Source organism: Lampris incognitus, chromosome 3 (assembly GCF_029633865.1).
Source record: "Lampris incognitus isolate fLamInc1 chromosome 3, fLamInc1.hap2, whole genome shotgun sequence".
Lineage (NCBI taxonomy): Eukaryota > Metazoa > Chordata > Actinopteri > Lampriformes > Lampridae > Lampris > Lampris incognitus.
Window position 1 is genome coordinate 45,479,123 of NC_079213.1, and position 17,983 is coordinate 45,497,105.

The following is a 17,983-nucleotide window of genomic DNA, read 5'->3' on the forward strand; positions in this document are numbered from 1 at the left end:
AACGGGTAAAGTGGTCCATAACCACCAGTATATACTCGTACCCTCCCTTACACTTCTCTAAGTGTAAGAAGTCAATGGAGACCATCTCAAATGGGTGTGTGGTCACGATGTTGGTGAGAGGGGCTCTGGTTGGTTTGTTGGGGCGCTTGGTCTTCAGGCAGCTACACACCTGTGTGATGTAATGTTCCACATCTTTCTGCATGTGAGGCCAATAGAAACGGTCCCTCAACAGGTGCAACACCCTCTCCACGCCTAGATGGCCCAGGTCTCTGTGCAGTTCTTTATACACCAGCTCATGGAACTTTTTCGGCAGGACTAGCTGAGTTCGGGTAGCTGTTTTCCGGCGCAGGATGCCATCATCATCAAGGCACAGCCGATGCTTCTCTCTCATGAGTGTCGCAACACCCCTGCTCGCACACTGTGTTTTTCTCCGAGGCCACTGATTGGAGGTTATGTACTTCAGCACCTCACCAATGACAGCATCCTCCCTCTGGGCGTCTCTCACCGTCTGACTGGGTATCTCTTCCACAGGTGATGTATGTTCCTTCTCAAACTCGGCTAGTGCTGTGGCTATGGTTACCGGACACATCCAAGGCTCAGCTCTCTCCAGCTGTACTGACAGCGCCTGGGTCACACTGTTCATGACCTCGGGGTGTACTTCTTGTGAACAGGTCTGCATGTAATGCTCCATCGGCATGCGTGAGAGGCCATCTGCGTCCCCATTGGCTCGTCCAGGCCGGTACTTGATAGAGAACTGGAAATCGGCTAACTCTGCTACCCACCTGTGGGTGGTCGCATTCAGTTTGGCTGTCGTGAGCACATAGGTGAGGGGATTATTGTCTGTGTAGACAGTGAATGATGGAGCGTGGTAGAGGTAATCTCTAAATCTCTCACATATGGCCCATTTCATCGCGAGGAACTCCAACTTCCCTGAGTGGAGATGGTAGTTCTTCTCAGGAGTTGTCAGTGTCCTCGACCCGTACGCGATGACTGCCAGCCCACCCTGTGACTGTCTTTGATACAATACTGCCCCGAGGCCCTCTCGTGACGCGTCGCAGTGAAGGATAAAGGGCTGTTCAAAGTCTGGGTAGCCCAACACTGGTGGCTGGATGAGGAATTCAATCAACTGACAGAGGACCTGTTGGTGTTCAGCTGTCCACTTAACTGGGTGAGAGGAGGGCAGATGGTCTCGGGAGCCCTTCCTCCCCTTGTCCTTTCTCTTTTGTTTGAGCTTCCCCGCTGCTGTCTTCTCTGGGGTGAGGAGGTCATAGAGAGGCCTTGCGATTCGGGAGAAGTTAGGTATGTAGGGCCGGTAATACGAGATGAATCCCAGCATCTTCCTGAGCTCTCCGATGGTCGTAGGTTCTCTCTCCTTCAGTGCCTGGACCGGGGCCACATCAGCGGGGTCCATTGTGTATCCATCCTTGGTCACAAGCCTTCCCAGGAACCTTACTTGGTTTTTGAAGAGTTCACATTTTCTTGCCGTCAGCTTGATTCCATGGCTTCTGTAGCGGTGCAGTACTCTTCTCAGGTGCTGGAGGTGTTCGTCGAATGTGGTTGAGTGGACCAGGTTATCATCTAAATACGGCTGACAAATGTCGTCCCTCAGCCCAATCAAACATTCCTCCATGGACCTCTGGAACTCTGCTGGTGCTGAGGACAGTCCGAAGGGAATTCTCACCCATTCATATAATCCCCACGGGGTGATGAATGCAGTCAGTGGGCGGCTGGACTCCTCAAGAAACCCCTGGTGATATGCCTTCCCCTGATCCAAGACAGAAAACCAGGCACTCCCCTTCAGGCTGTCGAGCATATCCTGGATGTGTGGTATTGGATGGCGGTCTGGGATGGACCTCTTGTTCAACTCACGGTAGTCACAGCAGAGGCGGAGGCTCCCATCCTTTTTCCGCACACACACGATTGGGCTTGAGTAGGGTGATTTTGACTTAGTTATCCAGCCTCTGTTCAGTAAATCCTCGAGGTATTCCTTCACTTCTTTATGAAGAGGCTTTGGGACTGATGTGTATGTCCGCTTCACCGGTGTGGTGTCACTCAGGCGGATCTTGAGCTGGAGTGATGGAATAGTCCCCACATCATGGTCATCGCGTGCGAACACACTACTCTCCTCCCGCAGTAGCTCTCTCACCTGCAGTTGTTGTTCAGGTGTCAGGTGGTTCAGAGGGACAGGCGGGTCCCATAGATCTTCCTCCTGGTGTTCCGTCTTGACATCACCTGGCCCTTTCAGCTTTGTTGTGTCTCTAATCACAGGTCTTCGTTCTGTACCTGTTGTGGAGGTCCCTGGGATGACTGGGTTCACTGTACTAGTCCCATCCACATCCAACGGCTTCACGGCGGCAGGGTAGATGGCTCTAGTTCTTTGGGTCTGCCCCAGGGGAGTCCGTGGCGGCAGTGTGATGTCATGAGCTGTGACGTTAGTCACTGGGACAGCGATGCGTGACCAGGTTCCCTTCTGTAAACATACAATGTTTTCATCCACCTTCAGGCCCTCTGGCCACTTTGGGTTCACATTAGGCTCAAAGAGGACGTTCTGGTCTGCTTGGAGGGGCCCTGCTCTAACACCACACTTAACAGTCTTTGTCTGGCCCGCCGGAATAGTCATGCTTTCTCGGCCCACTTTAACCATCCCCTCACCTTCCATATCATCTCGGCTCTTTATCAGCTTCACGAGGACTTCAGCCTTCTTGTAGTCAACCGCGAACGCAATGCTTAGTGCCTTTGTGATTACACTTGATGGCTGTCCAGCTCCAGACTCTAACAGGTGTTCAATTACATTGTAACCGATGATCGGTTGTTCTGCGGTGCCCTGGTGTGTGGTTACTAGTATTGGCACAGTGAGTTCCATTGGTGGGGTCTGAGTGGTGCTATTCGGTGCTAACTGGACAGTCACTTCCACCCATCCAAAGAAAGGAATGGTTGTCTGGTTTGCTGCTTTACCAGTCAGGGTGCCAGGGCCAAGGATCTCTTCTGTGCTTCTCACCTTGGTGTGTGGGAGATGTTTTCTCCTCCATTCTTCACTGATTAGGCAGACCTGCGACCCGGTATCCCACAATGCCTGTGTGGCTACACCATCAATGTAACAGTTTATCATGTATTTCTTTCCAATTAGGTTCAGCAGCTGTGACTGGCGTTTTGAGGAGATATGACTCACTGTGGGTGCTTGCTGTTCCCGCCCTGCCTCGTCTCGCTGTCGGGCAGACACTCTGGCTTCTAGTAGCTGAATACTGTCGTCGATGAGGTTGCTGGTGACAGTTCAGCTAGATGTGTCTACCTGCTCCGATTTTTCAGGCCTCTGAGCTCTACACCCTCTTGAAAGATGGCCACTCTGTCCGCATTTGAAACAGTGGTTGCACTGGTCGCCCCTTTCACTGTCTTGACAGGCTTTGCATCCGTGCTTCCTCACAGGCTGCTGCTGACGAGAGGGTCTTTGGCCAGAGGAGTGGTTCATGGCTTTTCTCATCTGTTCCATTTCTCCTTTCAGCTGTCGGATTATCTCGTAGAACGCAGACTCCTTTTGGTTCCCTGCCTGTGTCTTAAGGGCTTTCACACTCGTGGATGTTGATGGCGACGACTCCTGACTCCCGACCACTGCAGCTTCCGCTCCTAGATACTGATGTGCCTCAGCTTGTTGTGGTTACACCGCCCCGAGCTGCCTCCCCGGCACGTTCAAGCCACTCCCCCAGCTCAGACGTGCCGGAAACATCCGAGCGCTCGGCTCGCGCTCTGAGACGAGCGCTGCACTGCACCAGGTGTTTGCCATCATCCATCAGGCACACCTGTGGCAATCAGGCAGCCTTCTACAAAAAGCCTCCCAGAACGTCTCTCAGTGCTTCGACGTACTGAACCCTGCGGTGAAGTTCTGATAAGCCCTCCAGCGTTCCTTGCTTTCTGTTTATTCCCCAGTGTCTTATCTTCGTGTCTCTGTTTCCTCCCAAGACTCTCCCTCCGCGATTTCCACGGCTCCCCGCGTCTCCCTCGTCCCCAGCGACCTTCACGTTTCTCCCCGGACCTCTCCTGCGATCTCCCCCCTTGTCCCTCTACCTGGACCCCTCCTTTCGGACTCGACTTCCCGGATCTCGGACCTGGACTTTCTCGGACAACCCCTCTTGGATCACGGACTGGACTTTCTCGCCAGGTGCACGCACATTTCTTCAACACCTCCTGGTCATTTACATACCGCACCACACATTGGCTAAAAACACTCACACATAGTTATACACGCAAACCACGGGACACCACACAAAGTTTATTCACACATCCCACTAACAGAACGCCTTTTTTCACCATACATTTCCCTCCCACAATAAAAACCCCCTTTGTAGACTTAGAAGTCATCTCGTGTCTGTCTGTCTTGGGTTTCGCCACACGGGTCAGGTTCTGGTGATCGAGCACAACAGAACGTCGAAGCCATTATGGACCCAGGCAAACCCAAGGAGCGGACGGTCCCTGTGACGCCCCTGAGCCCCGTCCCCCTAGAGGCAGTAGTAAGAAGTCACAGTTGCCAACTTGCCTCTCTCTGCTCAGAGCTTACTGCTGCCTTCACCCGTGTCACCGGAGAGATCAGCGATCTTCAGTCCGGCTCCCAGGCCGCGACGAGTACGTTAGATGCCCTCACCGCGCAGATCGCTGCACTCTCCACAGCGGTCTCCAGGATGAGCGACCACCCTGCCCTGGCCTCGGTCTCTGCCTCCAGCTCGGCCTCCGGTTTCCCCGTTCCTGGTCCCGACGTTCCCCCTCCGAGTCAACCCCCACTGGACCCCCGGTGCGAGCCTAACCTCCCCTGCCCCAAGGCCTTCGGTGGGGAGTTCGAGCTGTGCAGGGGTTTCCTTGGTCAGTGTGAGCTCCTGTTCAAACACCAGCCAGCTAGGTATAGGACAGGAGAGACCAAGGTAGCCCTTGTCATGTCCCTCCTCACCGGCAAGGCCCTCAGCTGGGCCATAGCGGCGGTAGGCCATACCGAGCAGCTCGCCTCGGACTATGGTGCCTTCCGCCGCGAGTTCCATCTGGTGTTCGACCACCCAGCTGACGGGCAGGACGCTGCCGGCCGCCTCCATTCCATCCAACAGGGAGCCAGGTCGGTGGCAGAGTATTCCCTGGAGGTAAGGATACTCGCGGCAGACAGTGGGTGGGATGACACTGCGCTCAAGAGCGCGTACAGGAGGGGGCTGAGCGAGCCCATCAAAGATCTTATCGTTCGGGACCGCCCTGCCTCCTTCAACGAGCTCGTCACCCTCGCCCTCCAGATGGACGAACGGCTGCGAGAGCGGCGCCAGGAACCCGCCCCGCGCGCTGGCCCCTCCCATAGACCAACCCCCGTCCGTCCTACCGGTGCCTTCCCTGGGTCAGCGTCCCGTGGGCTCTCTCCACCCTCACACTCCCCCTCGCAACCCTGGGTGGCTTCTGGATCCAGGCCGGAGGAGGAGCCCATGCAGTTGGGTCGGTCACGGCTCCCGCTGGAAGTTAGGGAGCAGAGGATGCATGGCCACCTCTGCCTCTACTGCGGGAGGTCGGGCCACTATATCAAGGCCTGCCCGACTCGCCCAAAAAGACCCGGCTCACTAGTGAGGGGTGTCCTAGTGAGCCTGACGACCCTTCCTCAGCCCCAGCCCAAGAAGGAGCACAACCACCTTTTTCCGGTCACTCTCACCTGGGGTAACCGCTTACTGTCTGTTGGTGCACTCCTGGATTCGGGGGCGGACGAGTGTTTGATGGACACCTCGCTGGCCCGGCAGGCCGGCATTCCACTCGTCCCCCTAGACACACCCCTCACAGCCCAAGCCCTAGATGGACGTTCACTTGGTAAAATCACACACAGCACTGCTTCCCTCACCCTCACTCTTTCGGGTAATCACGTGGAAGCTATCCGTTTCTTGGTTTTGCACGCCCCCACAGCGCCCCTGGTGTTAGGAAGACCGTGGTTGGAACGGCACGCTCCCTACATCTCTTGGTCTACTGGGCGGATTTTGGGTTGGAGCGTTGCGTGTCATGCCAACTGCCTTCGCTCCGCCCACTCCCCGTCCAGCGGCCTCAGACCCGTGCCTCCTCCCACAGATCTCACTGGTGTTCCTTCCATTTATCACGATTTAGCCCCTGTATTTAGTAAAGAGAGTGCACTTTCCCTCCCCCCTCACCGTCCCTATGATTGTGCCATAGATCTCTTTCCCGGGGCCGCCCTTCCCACCGGCCGGCTGTATAACCTCTCCGTCCCGGAGAAAGAGGCTATGCGCAATTATATCAGAGTCCCTGGCCTCAGGAATCATAAGGCCCTCGTCTTCCCCGGTGGCGGCGGGTTTCTTTTTTGTGGCAAAGAAGGAGGGCAGCCTGAGGCCTTGCATAGATTATCGAATGTTAAATAATATCACGGTGAAAAATAAATACCCACTCCCCCTTATGAGTTCCACGTTCGAGCCACTCACTCACGCCACGGTGTTCACGAAGCTGGACCTGCGCAGCGCGTACCACCTGGTGCGCATCCGGGAAGGGGATGAATGGAAGACGGCCTTCAACACCCACCTAGGGCATTTCGAGTACCTCGTTATGCCCTTCGGCCTCACCAACGCCCCGGCCGTCTTCCAGGCATTGGTCAACGACGTGCTCCGGGACATGCTGAACACGTTCGCGGTGGTGTACCTGGATGACATACTCGTGTTCTCCAGGACTGAGGAGGAACACCACCAGCATGTCCGCCTGGTCCTCCAACGGCTGCTGGAGAACAGGCTCTTCGTGAAAGCCGAGAAGTGCGTGTTCCACTCCGCCTCCGTGGAGTTCCTTGGCCACATCGTGGAGAAGGGGCTCGTCCGCACTGACCCCAGGAAGACCCGAGCGGTGGAGGAGTGGGCACGGCCCACCAACAGGACGCAACTCCAGCGCTTCCTGGGGTTAGCAAACTTCTACCGGCGCTTCATCAGGGGTTTCAGCCGTGTGGCCGCCCCCCTCACTGCACTCACCTCCAACCTCCGCCCCTTCTCCTGGACCTCGGAGGCGGAAGCCACCTTCTTGGCCCTGAAGAGGCTGTTCACAACGGCTCCGGTGCTCGCCCACCCGGACCCGTGCAGACAGTTCATCGTGGAGGTGGACGCATCGGACACGGGCATCGGAGCCGTCCTCTCCCAGCGGTCGGAGGAGGACCAGAAGATCCACCCGTGCGCCTTCTTCTCCCGGCGTTTCAGTCCTGCGGAGAAGAATTATGACATCGGCAACAGGGAGTTGCTGGCCGTCCACGCCGCCCTAGAGGAGTGGAGACACTGGCTGGAGGGAGCAGGGCAGCCGTTCATCGTATGGTCCGATCACAGAAACCTGACCTACGTACGGACGGCTAAGAGGCTCAACCCCAGGCAGGCGCGCTGGGCTCTCTTCTTCAGCCGGTTCGACTTCACCCTCACCTACCGCCCGGGCACCAAGAACGTCAGGGCAGACGCCCTCTCCCGTCTGTTTCCCGAGGGGTCCCCTGACGCCCCAGACACCATCCTTCCCCCGGCCCGGGTGGTGGGCGCCGTCACCTGGGCCATCGAATCAGTGGTGAGAAGGGCCCAGCGAGCCCATCCCGACCCAGGCAATGGACCCCGGAACCGGCTATTTGTGCCTCCCTCTGTCCGGCCCCAGGTGCTGGAGTGGGGCCACTCCAGCCATCTTGCCTGCCACCCCGGTGTCTACCGAACGGCGGCCTTCATCCGCAGGGGTGTCTGGTGGCCCACCATGGAGGCAGACACCAGAGAGTTCGTGGCAGCCTGCACCACCTGCGCCCGCAGCAAGGCTCTCCATTGCCCTCCAGCAGGTCTCCTGCGCCCCCTTCCTGTCCCCGGCCGACCTTGGTCCCACATTGCCTTGGACTTTGTAACTGGCCTCCCTGTGTCCCAAGGCAATGACACCATCCTGACCATTGTCGACCGGTTTTCCAAGGCCGTCCATTTTGTTGCCCTCACCAAACTCCCCTCTGCAGCGGACCTTCTCGTCTCCCACGTCGTCCGACCTCATGGGATTCCCCTGGACATTGTCTCTGACCGTGGTCCCCAGTTCACTTCGAAGGTATGGCAGGCCTTCTGTAAGGGGATTGGGGCCACGGTCAGCCTCTCCTCCGGGTATCACCCCCAGACCAATGGGCAGGCAGAGCGGGCCAATCAAGCCCTGGAGGCGGCTTTGCGTTGCGTTACCACCAGCAACCCCGCCTCCTGGAGCAAGTACCTGCCCTGGGTGGAGTACTCGCTCAACTCCATGGAGAGTTCGGCTACCGGTTTGTCCCCCTTCGAGTGTTCCCTGGGCTATCAACCCCCTCTGTTCCCCCATCAGGAGTTGGAAGTAGCGGTCCCGTCCACGAGGGCCCATCTCCGCCGATGCCGGCGCGTTTGGAAGACCGCCCGGGCCGCTATGTTGCGAGCTACAGAGCGGGCCCGGCGCAGCGCCAACCGGCGGAGAGTGCCGGCCCCAGCTTATCGACCTGGCCAGAGGGTGTGGCTCCTGGCCCGGGACCTGCCCCTCCCTACCCTCAACCGGAAGCTGGCTCCCCGCTACGTCGGTCCCTACACCATCGACCGCATCGTCAACCCTTCGGCGGTGCGTCTCCATCTCCCTACCTCACTCAAGATCCATCCCGTCTTCCATGTCTCGCGCCTCAAACCGGTAGCCACCAGCCCCTTGTCTCCCCCTGTCCAAGCTCCTCCACCCCCCAGGGTCCTCGACGGTGGTGACATGGTCTGGGATGTCGACCAGCTGCTCGCCGTACGCCGCCGGGGGCGTGGGTACCAATACCTGGTGGACTGGGTTGGCTATGGGCCCGAGGACCGCAGCTGGGTTCCCCGGTCCTACCTGGCCGACCCCGCACTCCTGGAGGAGTTCTATCGGGCCCACCCCAACGCCATCGGACGGACGCCCGGTGTCTCCCGTAGGAGGGGGGGTCCTGTTGTGGTTACACCGCCCCGAGCTGCCTCCCCGGCACGTTCAAGCCACTCCCCCAGCTCGGACGTGCCGGAAACATCCGAGCGCTCGGCTCGCGCTCTGAGACGAGCGCTGCACTGCACCAGGTGTTTGCCATCATCCATCAGGCACACCTGTGGCAATCAGGCAGCCTTCTACAAAAAGCCTCCCAGAACGTCTCTCAGTGCTTCGACGTACTGAACCCTGCGGTGAAGTTCTGATAAGCCCTCCAGCGTTCCTTGCTTTCTGTTTATTCCCCAGTGTCTTATCTTCGTGTCTCTGTTTCCTCCCAAGACTCTCCCTCCGCGATTTCCACGGCTCCCCGCGTCTCCCTCGTCCCCAGCGACCTTCACGTTTCTCCCCGGACCTCTCCTGCGATCTCCCCCCTTGTCCCTCTACCTGGACCCCTCCTTTCGGACTCGACTTCCCGGATCTCGGACCTGGACTTTCTCGGACAACCCCTCTTGGATCACGGACTGGACTTTCTCGCCAGGTGCACGCACATTTCTTCAACACCTCCTGGTCATTTACATACCGCACCACACATTGGCTAAAAACACTCACACATAGTTATACACGCAAACCACGGGACACCACACATAGTTTATTCACACATCCCACTAACAGAACGCCTTTTTTCACCATACATTTCCCTCCCACAATAAAACCCCCCTTTGTAGACTTAGAAGTCATCTCGTGTTTCTGTCTGTCTTGGGTTTCGCCACACGGGTCAGGTTCTGGTGCGCGAGCACAACACAGCTCGCACTTCCCGCACTCTGGTTTCCTTACTGTGGGAGCTCTTCTTGAATTTCCGCTGTCTCTCTGACTCGAAACTTGCGGCCTCGATCATCTTAACAATGAGAACATCATCAGTAGTTGCTTGATCATCGAGATAGCTCTTGAGCTGATATTTTACCTGGTCACTCACTAGCCCAGTTCCCACAGCTCTTAGGAACTTCTTCTGTATCAGTTCAGGGCTGTATTGTTCATCAGAGCCAGGCTCTCTCGCTGCTGCTAAGAGTCTCTCTTTAAGTGCTATGGCTCGGAACAGGAAGTTCTGTGGTGACTCCTAACTGTCCTGTGTGATGTTGATTAGTCGGTGATATAGGTCCACAGAGCTATCCTCTTTGAAATGGCCTTTCAGAATGGTCCTCAGCTGAGGGAGGGTGAGTTCGGTTTTGATCTCTAACAAGTCACGGAGAGTCAGCCCAGGGCGGATGGCTCGGATTACAGCCTCTATTATCTCCAACTCGCTGTGGCCTTTTCTCACCCCCATATCAATCTGATGCGTAAGATTTGTATAAGACAACTTGTCTTTCTGCCCCCGTTCTCCTATTTGGCCATTTATCTTAAAGTCTCTGCGTATGGTCACTTCAGGGGGTTGGATTACTGACGGGGTTGGGTTTGAAGGTTGACTAGGTCTACTGGGTTCTTTAAGACTTAGTTTCTCACTGAGGCGTGATATCTCTTCCTCAAGCACTTTTGTGGATGCAGTAAAGCTGGACTGTAAGGCCTGATATTGTTCATGTAAGCTTGCCAATTCGGCAGCATCCTTGTTAGTACTGTCTGCACCTGCACCAGTATGTGACTCCGCCCCTCTCTGCTTCATTTCACTAGAGAGGTCCACTAGTCTGAACAGAAACTGACGTGCTACCTCTTCATCCTCCTTCTCAATTGCTTCATCCACAGTTTCACTAATAAGTCTGATCAGCGCATGCCTCTTTGTCTGGTTTTCAGTGGGGACCTTAGCAATAACACACACCTCTTTTAACTGGTCCCGCCCTAACTGCAGGAGGGTCTCACTCAGCCTGTCTTGCAGTTGCTCAAGCTCCAGTTCCATTGCTGGTCACGTGTTCTCACTCTGCTTCCCACTTTTTCTCCTGACAATGGTGGCAATGGCGCTGGTTTCCCGGGTTTCGGCACCAACATTTGTAGCACACTTGATAAGAATGACACTTACAAGGGCTGGTGTTTTTGTTGTTTTACTCCATCTGTCAAATAGACATTACAGAGGACACGTTTTCAGAGCATGGCTAACTATACGAACGGCAACACTCATCTGACGACCTGTGGGTGGTCGCATTCAGTTTGGCTGTCGTGAGCACATAGGTGAGGGGATTATTGTCTGTGTAGACAGTGAATGATGAAGCGTGGTAGAGGTAACCTCTAAATCTCTCACATATGGCCCATTTCATCGCGAGGAACTCCAACTTCCCTGAGTGGAGATGGTAGTTCTTCTCAGGAGTTGTCAGTGTCCTCGACCCGTACGCGATGACTGCCAGCCCACCCTGTGACTGTCTTTGATAGTGGTCAATGAAGGTAAGTATATGAAATAGAAGGTAAGTATATAAAATAAAAAATAGATGGGGGGCTACTAAATCCCAAGTACCCCACACTAGGGAAGCTGAAAACAAAACAGATAAAGCTACACATAGACCCAGAGGTGACACCAGTAGCACAGCCACTCAGGCGTATACCCTTCAACCTACGGGCGCCTGTGGAGGCCAAGATAAAAGACACTCCGTTTGAATTCGGTCCAGAACAGAAACAAGCGTTTGAGGCGCTGAAAGAGGGCTTAGCCAAAGCAGGGACACTAGCCTACTTTAACAAAGATGCACCGACCAAAATCATTGCAGATGCTAGTCCAGTGGGATTAGGAGCAGTGTTAGTACAGACCCAGAATGGAGAAAATGTTCCCATTTGTTATGTCAGTTGTGGTCTAACCGACTGTGAACGCAGGTATTCTCAGACAGAGAAAGAAGCCTTAGGTCTGTTATGGGCGTGTGAAAGGTTACACCCATACATCTATGGTAGACGATTTGACTTGGTTACAGACCACAAACCTCTTGACTCTATCTACAGCCCACACTCGAAACCATGCGCTCGTATAGAGCGATCGGTCCTAAAGTTACAGCCTTATGATTTTAAAGTAGTACATATCTCAGGCAAAAAGAACATAGCAGACCCACTATCACGTCTGCTGGGGAACAGCGCACTGAAACAGAAACATGCACACGGATCCGACGAGTACGTGAGATTCGTTGCAGTGAGTGCCACACCCAGAGCATTGACAACCCGCGAGGTGGAGGAGGCATCAGCCCACGACGAGGAGCTGATCGAGGTGCGTAAAGCTATTGAGAGTGGACACTTTGAGAAGTGCGCAGCATATGCCGCGGTGGCTAATGAGTTATGTGTAATAGGACAGTTGGTTCTACGTGGAACGCGTATTGTGCTGCCACAAGTACTGCGGGCACGCGCTCTCTCACTAGCACACGAAGGACACTTAGGAATTGTCGGAACTACACAGCACCTCAGGAGCAAAGGCTGGTGGCCAACAATGGACAGCAGCCGAGAGACATTGTAGGTCATGCCACGATTGCCAAGTTGTTGCTCGGCCAGACGCACCGGAACCGTTAAGACCAACAGAGTTACGAGAGGGGCCCTGGCAAGATATTGCCATTGACTTACTCGCACCCCTGCCGACAGGTGACTCGATTCTAGTTGTAGTTGATTACTACAGCCGCTACTATGAGTATGACGTGTTAAAGTCCACAACCACGTCAAAAGTGATAGACAGTCTAGAGACAATCTTCAGTCGACATGGACTTCCCGTCACACTGAGGTCGGACCAGGGTCCTCAGTTCAAATCAGAGGAGTTCAGTGAGTACTGTGACACCAATGGAATCAAGCATGAGAAAACAACGCCACGATGGGCGCAGGCGAACGGCGAGGTAGAACGTCAAAACGCCTCGCTGATGAAGAGGATTCGCATCGCTGTTTCAGATGGACTCAATTGGAAGCGAGAACTCAGAAAGTATGTGACAGTATACCGGAGCATCGATCACGCGACCACAGGGAAGAGTCCCGCGGAGTTGCTCTTCAAAAGAAAGATGAGGGGGAAGCTGCCAAGCATTACAGCAGCACACACTGATCTGGAGGTAAGAGACAGAGATGCAGAACAGAAAGGACAACCAAAGATCTATGCAGACGAACGGCGTCACGCCAGGTACTCGGATGTCAATGTCGGTGACACGGTCCTGGTGAGACAAGAAAAGACTGATAAACTGACAACACTATTCAACACAACGCCACACAAGGTGGTGAGCAAATCAGGAAACCAAGTTGTCGTCGAATCTCCAACCGGAGCCAGATACACACGGAACACAACATTCGTGAAGCGATACACCAGTACTCAGGAGACACCTGCCGGAGGGAACAGAAGCATCACAGGATGCCGAGGACTGCACATCAAACAGAGAGACACTGGGTGCTCAAAACGCAGAGCGGAGCAACACCAGCAATCACACCCCGGGGGCAGACTGGCCTCTAAGAGAGAGACGCTTGCCACCGAGGCTGGCAGATTATGATGTGACATAGACTTGAGAAATGTAAAAAAAAACTGTTGGGTCAAGTTCAGTGACGATTGTTGTTTGATGATGCAAATGTGAAATTAACATGTTAAAAGGTCTTATATGTTTACGGACTGTTCATAAGTGAATATGTGTTAATGGAGAATTAATACATGGTTCTAATAAAGGTGAAAGCATACAGAATATGTGGTATGTGTTTTGGTTAGGAATGTTTTGATACTGTCATTATATGGGTTCATATTTTTTAATTGAAAATAACCTGAAGTTTATTTCCCAGAAAAGGAGGGATGTCATGTACCGGTTTGGCATGTAAGGGCACCCGTATGTATGTGACGTCACCTGTTGACGTGGGGAGAAGCGCGAGGAATATTGTTCGGGCAGTCTTGCAATACGGTGGAATAAAGCAAGCCACGGTAGGCATTGTGTAATAACGGTGTGCCTAATCATTTATAAGTAATGACACCTAAATAAGCATATAGGTGGGAATAACAGATCAGAACACGTCTTGAGCCGACGAAGGCAAGAAAAGCTTCTCTCACATGAGGCGCTGCTCATAGGCACCGTCAGAAACAGTTTGAAGAGTTTGTCCACGTTAATCAAACCGTCTGGCAGGTTTGTCTCCTTGAACAATAACAGTCGCTGGTCAACACTGGTCGCAGAGCTGTGACTGCCCTTACACATGTCATCAAGCAGTGACAGCTCGCTCTTCAGCCCCTCTTCACACAGAATTTATACCGACGGCAAATGAAATCCAAATGACCCATTACCGTTTGAGCAGAACCAGGGGTCAGGAAGCTTTTCATGGCATTCAGAGCGTCCATGTCGTTGTCCGTGAATCGCTCATTGATTTCACTTGTTGTCTTGTCCAAGACTTCGTTGTTGTGCATTTCTTTGTAATGCTCCCGTCCGGTTTCGTCCTGTTCCGCGGGCGTTGTGTTGGCTGATCTCTTCCATGGCTGCTGCCGGTCTCGGTAGCCATTTTGAACACACAGCTCGCTTGTGTGCTGCTACAACTGCGGAAGAAGTCGTTGGTTCTCATGGCTTGCACCGTTTCAGTTGTGGAAGACGCCAGGTCCTGAAAAGTTGCAGAGTTGAGGCTGGGGACTGCAGTGCTTTTGAGAGCACACTGCATTGCGTGAGAACTCGTCGAATCAACAGGCATGGGAACAAAAAGTGGAAGCTTGTGATCGCTGTCATCAGTGTTGATGAGTAACAGAATGGCCGATCAGCGGCGGGCGGGGCTGTACTCAAGCACCGGTAGGTAACATACCATTCTTGTCGAAATCTTCTCCCTGCGGTTGCTGCTGGGAATAACAGAATAGGTTGGTAGGTAGGGGCCGTTCTCCACGAAATTCAAAGTTTCCTACACCAAGAACAGGATCTGGAGCAATTGGTTGGAACACCACGGCACTGCCTGCTTCTCGCTACTGAAGCTGTGGAGGCGCCATCTCTTCATTGCGCACTTCTGGCAGAGGTTGCTCTGAAGTGCTGCCTGTCTCTGTGAGAAAATAACCTAATAACGTGTTAACGCGTTTGGACATTTTCAATTAGCCTCCCATAGCTAGCTAACAGGGTTCGCTTCAGATCGTTACATTGCCCCAGCGACTCGTAGGTGTAATTACAGGAAACAATATTTGTATATTTTTAAATAACGTTATGTGATCCAAAGGAGTTGAATCAAGTGCCACTGGACTTGGTATACATCCGTGAAGACGTATATATACCGGATATACCGGATATATACCGGATATACCGGATATATACCAACATATACCAACATATCCAAGAGGATTCCTCAGTTCGTGCCTTTCTGACTAGACGAAGCTTGTCTGACTGGCTGGTGATGAGACTCAGAATTTATCCCCTTGGAGTCGTTGTCAGAGCTATAGATGTCCATGGCTCTTTGTGTTCCGATGTTTACCAACGCCCGTCGCTAACAGAGCCATAGATATGAGAAGCTCTTTTGTGTACCGATGTTTGGCGGAACGCAGAACAGATGGATCAAGAATCTGTCGGACAAGGTACTTTCCCAATCAGAGAAGGAGGTCTTAGCTAAAGGACTGAACCTCGCCATGACACCCAAACAACTACCTATAGTTGACCTCATCACATTCACAGAATCAGCCATAAGAAAAACAATCTAAAGGAAACCGAGGCGGAACAGTTTAGTTTAAAGGTATCAGCAGCTCTGTCTAATGCGAAACTCCCTCCTTCCAACCTAACCATGGGGGAAAGGAAAGCCGTGACAGCCCTGAGCAAGGATGAAAACATCACTATCCTTCCAGCAGATAAGGGGAGATGCACGGTTATCCTCAACACAACAGACTACCACGCCAAGATCACGTCATTACTCAGCGACACCAACACCTATGAACCTCTGAGTCGCGATCCCACTAGTGGTTACAAGAGGAGAATAATAGAGTAGCTACAGAAACTACAGAAAGGAAGGACCATTGATCGGATACAATACCACCGTCTCTACCTACAAGATAACATTCCATGCATATATGGACCCCTAAGATCCATAAAGATGGAACCCCCCTCAGGCCCATCGTCAGCAGCATAAACTCGGTCACGTACAACATTGCCAAACATATAGCCAACATCTTGGCCCCTTAAGTGGCCGAAACACCTCACCATAACCAAAACTCTGTTGACTTTGTGAACAATGTCCAAGGCGTAAAACTGGAACCGGATGAAACCATGGTATCCTACGACGTGACCTCGTTATTCACCTGCATACCAACCATGGAGGCTTTGGAAACTGTGAGGCAACATTTGCTACGGGACGACACCCTCCACGATAGGACCAACCTCAGCCCAGACCAGATTTGCCAACTACTGGACCTTTGCCTGAACACTACATATTTCCAATTCAGGGGCCAGTTTTACAGACAGAAACACGGCTGTGCTATGGACTCACCAGTATCTCCCATTGTGGCCAACTTATAAATATGGAAGAGGTAGAACACAGGGCCCTGAACTCCTTCAGAGGAACACCTCTGAAGGAGGTGGTTCACCTGGTTCAGATATGTGGATGACGCATGGGTCAAAATCCAAACACAAGAGGTGCAAGCGTTTACCAAACACATCAACTCAGTGGACAAGAACATTAAGTTCACAAGGGAAGATGTAAAGAACAACAGTTTGCCCTTCTTGGACTGTGACGTCCACATTGGGTAAGACAGGAGCCTACACACACAGACCAATATCTACTTTTCGACTCACACCACCCTCTGGAACACAAACTGAGCGTCATCAGAACTCTGCAACACAGAGCTGACAATGTGCCCAGCAGCACTCAGGCCCAACGGGAAGAACACAAACACCTGAGGGGAGTTTTAAAAACCTGCGGCTACCCCAGTTAGACCTTTGTGAAAACTGCAACACGGTCCAAAAAGACCAACCAGGTGAGCGACGAGGAGAAAAGGAACAGAAGGAATAGCACAGTCATCCCGTATGTTTCTGGGGTCTCCGAGAAACTCAGGAGAATATTCAACAAACACCGCATCCCAGTATACTTCAAACCCAGCAACACACTCCGACAAAGACTGGTTCATCCCAAAGACCGTGTACCACACACCCGGAAAAGCAATCTGGTTTATGCTGTACAATGCAATGAGGATTGCACTGACCTATACATAGGAGAAACCAAACAACCACTACACAAACGGATGGCCCAACACAGAAGGCCAAACTCCTCAGGACAAGACTCAGCAGTCTATCTACACCTAAAGGAGAAGACACACTCCTTCGAGGACAGCAACGTACACATTTTGGACAGAGAGATAGATGGTTTGAAAGAGGGGTGAAGAAAGCCACGCAGGGGCGATTCTAGGATCAGAGCTTTAGGGGTTCTGAACACTCAGAGTGCTGGCCGGCCAGGCAAGATAAATTTGGGGGGGTGGATCAAACCATTTTCGAAGCATGGGGGGGGCTGTATTTTTGTTGTTAAAATATTACGTTTAAACCATATACTGGATATGGTTTTGACATTTCTTCAGCTTATTAAACATGGACATACAGTAAAAATAAAAAACAAAAAATCTCTTCAATTTTAGGGGTGCTGGGGTTCAATTTAGCGGTGCTGCAGCACCCCCAAAAATGGGCTAGAAACGCCTATGAAGCCATGTATGCGAAACTGGAAAAACCGTCCCTCAACAGAGGAGGAGGTCTGCGACACCACCTATCTCCCACTTACAATGCCATCCTTTCATCTCTACCCAGGAGACTCAAGAAGCCTGGCCTCCAAGAACAACAGTCGCTCACTAACGGCTCCAAAGACTCTCATGACCACTGAATAATGAAGTCGAAACTAACACCCCCAACGACCGTCGCTGCTAAACAAATGCAAATCAATAGCTCCGATGGCGGCTGGACATCGGAGCACAGGAGAGCCACGCATATCAATAGCTCCGATAACGACGGGCGCGGCCAAACATTGGTACACAAAAGAGTCACTCATATCTATGGCTCTGTTAGCAACGGGCGCTGGTAAACATCAGAACACAAAGAGCCATGGACATCTATAGCTCTGACAACGACTCCTAGAGGATAAATATCTGAGTCTCATCACCAGCCAGTCAGACTAGCTTGGTCTAGTCAGAAAGGCACGAACTGAGGAAGCCTCTTGGATGAGAGGCGAAACGACTTCACGGATATATACCAAGTCCAGTTGCACTTGA